Source organism: Ylistrum balloti, unplaced genomic scaffold (assembly GCF_031769215.1).
Source record: "Ylistrum balloti isolate Yb309-2 unplaced genomic scaffold, AGI_CSIRO_Ybal_v1 Utg369606, whole genome shotgun sequence".
Taxonomy (NCBI): Eukaryota; Metazoa; Mollusca; class Bivalvia; order Pectinida; family Pectinidae; genus Ylistrum; species Ylistrum balloti.
Genome location: NW_026781884.1, coordinates 759,001 through 765,000, shown reverse-complemented (window position 1 = coordinate 765,000; position 6,000 = coordinate 759,001).

Sequence of the window (6,000 nt, the reverse complement as noted above, 5' to 3'; positions counted from 1 at the left end):
AATATTTCCTTTCGTATGAGACTAAGATATATAAAAAACAAATGATTCAGCATCCTAATTCACGACTTTTTGAGACAGAAACAGTTTTTAGCAAAATGTAAAGCAGTAGGGATGACATCATAATTCACTAAATAATTTCATATTATACTACCTATTTATATAGTTATAACCATTTCCTAGGAAACTAGTAAGTTATGCAACGTTCCACAAATATAAATTGAACCTCGTTATCTCGAAGTCGGCGAAATCGTGGGGAAACTAATCCGATTTTTCGATTGAAGTCAATTTGAATGTGAATTTTGGCAGGGACCGAAGAAACATTTCGAATTATACAGGGTCTTTGAGTTATAAAGGCGTGAGTTTACGATGTTCAGCGGGAAAGAACAATGAAGTGAGAAATATTTTTTAAAAAATGTAATGCCGAGAAACGACTTATGTATGACAAAGTACAGAAATACAACACAACTCTGTTCACCAAACTCGATACTAAGGCTAAGGGAAAGAAAACATTCACTTATGTCGACACTTAAACTTAAGGATGAGAAGAGATTCACTTTAGTCGACACTTAAACTAAAGGATGAGAAGAGATTCACTTTAGTCAACACCAAAATTCAAGGATAAGAAGAAATTCACTTAAGTCGAAACTGAAACTTAAGGATGAGAAGAGATTCACTTTAGTCGATACTGAGAAAGAGCAGATGCATGTGGCGTCCATACGCAGTGATAAAGTCAGCCCGGTATCCAAATAGGAATGGATGTTAATTTAGAACTCAGTTTATCACACCAGCAATAATTTTGTAAATTTTACAGAAACATGCTTTCCCATATTAGTTTTGACTCAGCTTGGTGTTTTGTTTGTCAGTGTGACGTCATAATGCATTGGGCGATTCAGTCATGTTATTTCAATATCAACTCCAGACGCCATGTTGAGATATACTACGTCTACGTATATTCAGGTACATATTTGTTTAATAAAACATGTGTTACATATCATATGTCAAACGTTGCCGAGGACGGGGGTATGCATGACGTAATATCATCACGTGGTGAATCGTTGAGTAGGAATGTCTTGGTCTAGCCATGGAATATTTGAGTGTCTTGTAAGAAGAACATGGATATTATGTGAGTAAGGATATGGCTTGGAGAGAATTGATACCATACTAACACACTCGTTAATTTTATTACAGTTGTCGATTCTTCGTAAGTTTCTGTCGTGGAAATGAATGTCATAGAGTGTCTCCGCTAAAACATAACAAAAAAAAGACATCAATTTAGCTCTCACCATATTGTATTGAGTGAATATTGTGTGTCAACCAAGAGAATGTCAAGAACGGAAATCAGGAAAGCCGGAAGTAATATTTCCAATTTCTAAAATAATTTTGAAATTAAATAATGTAAAATGCAAAAATCAGCTGAAAGCTTCAATGGTTTTATTATTTTCCACGTCCACTAAAATTCTTCTTTTTTTTTTATTCACGTACCATATACGGTGACATGATCGTTAAGTGTCACTGTTTAAATTCGGTTGTTCCTAGATACCGCTGCATGCCAATTCTTTGTCCTTTCTCTTTGACCGTTTTTGTTTGTTCTTTTGTTCAAACCACTTCTGTAGCTATTATTGTAGCTGTTGAACATAAATATACCAAAGTGTCATGACACTTGTTTTTGTTTCCTGTTTTGATTTGTATAATCTCTAATTGATGTTTAAATTTGAATAAAATCAAGTTTTAACTAAAAGGGTATTTGACGTTGTATTTACGTAAAACATGGTTCTGGAAGCACCACAAGACATTGCAACAATTACAAATACACGTAACAATAGCCATGAATAGACATATTAGCACGAGTAAATGTACAAAAAGCATTGACAACTTTTTAACATGCATGGCTTTACAAACATTTTCAAGTTTTATTCATTTACCAAAGACACAGTATTATCACCTATTCTAGCACTTCTGGGTATTCTCAACACTGCGGAAGCTGTAATGTCTACAGACATGCATTTTACAAAAACATGTTTTATTTTTAACATCATGGTTACAGAGACACTTGAGCGTACTAATTTATAAAGGGGGATAACTCCTGAGACCTTATACAAGTACTATTGACTTGACAGTATATGTATACATTACAGAAGCGTACTACGGCAATGAGAAACAGTAATAGATGTTTGTCCATGTATGTCATTCTCGGGTTTAAGAGTGCGGGGACAAGGAAGTGCAGATATGCACGCCTATAATTTCAATCACCATTATATGTAATGAAATAGCACTCTCGAGTACGCGAGTACACAACTACACACAATTATCACTCCCATCAGGACATGCGTTGCATCGAAACTGGACACTACAACAAGTTTGTGACAGAACAGACAAATTTCACATGGAGGCCGCTGGGGTTGGATCAATTTATCTCACACAGGGTAGAGGCTGTACTTGTCAACTGTTAACATTATCAAGGATAAGACTTATCAATAGATGGCATTATCAATGATGAGACTGGTCAATAGATGACATTCTCAATGAAGATATTAGCCAATCAGTGTCATTTTCTATGATAGAACTTGTCAGTTGGTGACATTCTCACTGGAGGAGCATGTTAATCGGTGACATTCTTAAAATCATGCAAACGTTTTGGCTCCTTCACCAAGGACAGTTTATTGTCCACAAATATGGCACTTGATATGCATGACTTGCAGAATAAAACAATACATCAAAATTAGTAATTCAAGGTTCATCAGACCATGAATCCCACCTGTATATTAGTGAAAATAAACAATGCTGCTGTTTCTGGTAAATTGATACTAGAATCAGTTTCATATCAATGATTTATAACCTGGTTATTGCGTTTACAGAATTTGATTTTGTAAAATAGAAATTTAAACTCCATCGTGTTTTAATATAAGCAGCGATCCATGCAATATTACATAGATTGTTACGTATGCAGTAACAGCCGTGATTGAAGAAGGTTGATAACCATATTTTAAAATAAATATCAATAATTTACACGAACGGCCATAAACAACAGAGCTTGAGTGCTACCTGGTAACCACTCTCTAACATGATGATTTTGCACGAGAGATGCATTTACTATGACAACTAGATATTCTCGCGTGGATTTTATTTCGCAATAACGGTACATTTGATCTTTTTTCAATATATTGCATTTTTATGAGAAAAGTGGGAGCTTCCTATAAATCGTAATGGTGTATGTTATCGTGGCAAATTTTTTACTACGATTTGTTTTCTACGGTGAAAGAATGCGTCTAGGCAAATTAAAAACTTCATTGGTATGGAAATGGAGGGTATATACTTCGTTTCTATACATTAAATACTAAGGTGCACTATGCCTTGATCTAGTTTAATATTGGTCAACATCCTTTAAACTGTTTTGGTTAATCAAGGACGGTCCATATGTACGTCTTCACAGGGAGGGTCTCCTTGACTGACCATAACTGTTAATAAGATCTTAAAAACTACAAAACCGAACAACATTTGAGTGCTGGAAATATATCATCACACATTTTCTTAATGATATCAACACAATCCTTTGCCGATATCGGTTATGTTCAAATGTATATCAGGCATTGAAATACCATTTTAATGCACTCACATGTGCCATCTTTTATCGCAAGAAGTAGAAGCGATATATGGAATATGTTCACAATGCTGCTCGAACCAGTTAAGAAACATGTATTATTCCTGTTTCATTGTATACTACGGTTAGATGTGAGTTAAATTCACTCTAAATCGGACCGATATCGATTTCGTTTTTGTTATTTAGCAGTTAACAGAATAAACTTTTCCCACTTTCTACATCCACCCAGTCGTTTATACATCACAATATAAAAGTAAAGATACGGAAGTAGGTTGATGAAAAACAATCCTTTTTTCACAAGGTATTATCTATTTGACGTAATATAACACCTGTTCTTCCCACTATCACATGTTGTTGAACAATTTGACGCGAACATTCGAAGTAGATTACTTTTAGCCATGAAGACTAATCTTGACGATCAACATGCATTTTGACTGTTTTAAATACAACCATCTACAATCATCTAACCATAAAATTGGGGGTACAATGAGAACGCTTACCAACAAGACGAACTGATGAGGTTCTGATAAGTCTTGTCGTGGTGGTACATACATATAGTATGAATAAATTCTTGAATGAAAAAAACCCACTGCCATTAAACGTTGAAATGGAAATTTGAAACATTACGAGTTGCGATATTTATGATATTGAGTTTCATAAGCAAACAGGACGAGGCTGCCATTGTTTTTTTATACTCAACCAAATTACATATCAAAGTTCTGAACAAGTTGCACAAACGCATTCATAAACCCATAAAACCTACGTGCAATATTTTCATGTTGATTCTAGAAGGTAAGTATCTTAAAATACTATTTTCGTCATTTTTTTACATAGTAACGTCTGATGATATGCCTTCGAAACACCTGCAGCATCAAATATATGGATTACGTCTGAAAAAAATAGACAGGTGCAATGATATCAGATATTAGATATTAGATATCTGGACTACTTCACAGAAGACACAAACTGCTGCAAGCACGTCAGCTGTCTTGACTACTTCACAAACGACGCCGACAAGTGACGTAACCACTGGCGTATCAACACAAAACGCATAAGACCCCGTTGGAAACGGAAGCTGTGTCGATTGCTGTGCGAAAAACTTCACAAACAAACAGTATCGGGAGGAAGACTTGAACAATGCTATACAAGAACTGAAACGTCAAATGGCTGTAAACAAAACCAGCTTCTCATCTACGACTCTCGGCCAAGCAGTGTTGCTGTCGGTGGTATGTCTATACCCATTGTGGCTGTGTTGGTCAGTGTGATCATCACCTGGTCAGTCTTTCCGGGGTCATGTACAAATTATCAAAAACGCAAAACCCAATTAAAAATTTACATAAGCAGTTGGAAAATTAAATTTGAGGCTTGGACTATCTATCGTACACTGCCTGGGTTAATTATACACGTGTTCCTTCCTAAACAGAAATACATGTATTTTGTCTGTTCTTAGTTTTAATTTTAGTTTTAGTTTTAAAAGTTCAGGGTAAATAAAACAATATTCACATATGATAGGGTCGATGTTGTTGGATGTTCCAGGTTCCATGGAAATAATAGGTCCCGGGGCCTTAAAGGTAAAATAGTCTGTCCGTGTAACATGTCACAGAAATCATCTTGTTATCAAAGTAAGGAAACTTGTACTGCATTGTACATGTAATGCATATATAAACTGCGCATAATATTGACTGTCATCTTCTGATAATTGTTATAACCTAGTATGAGTTTAAAGAAAGTATACTCAATTTCATATTTCCTATATAAACCAAAGTAAACATTACTCTCTCACCTGCAGGAAATTTAAGACCAAGTAGTCATCGAGAACATTATTTTGCTAAAACACCTTAGGACCATTTTATCATATCATGATTTTTGAAATCTGAGTAAATTTGACCCGCCAAACTGGACCTGAGTGTCTACCAGTGGCAATATGACATACCAGCACAGTCATTCCTACTTATAAATCTAACTGAGATGGAATTATTTCCATATGTAAGCTATAGATAAGACCATGAGATTAGATATTTTTTTATGAATTTGGTTAAGCACTCAAGACCCTTTCATGTTTGAAGTTTATTTGAATTTAAAATTAATATTTAGGTAAGACAACTTTTGAACTTTGAGTCAATTTGACCCATTCTTTCCATTTTTTCTGACTGTGAGGACTATATACTTCACAATTTTGGATCACATTTGACCATATCAGGTTTTCGCGTATATGTTTTTCAGGATTATGAGGAGTCGAAAACGTGGTTGTTTACGGGAATCGTTTCATGTGTCCTAAAAATCGATCACACCAAAATTAATATTTTAAAAACGCGTCAGCAACTGACAATAGTGTTTTGCAACATCAGTGATGTTATATGTGTACAATTGTAAGATTATGGACTGCCCTTTTTAAAATCAAT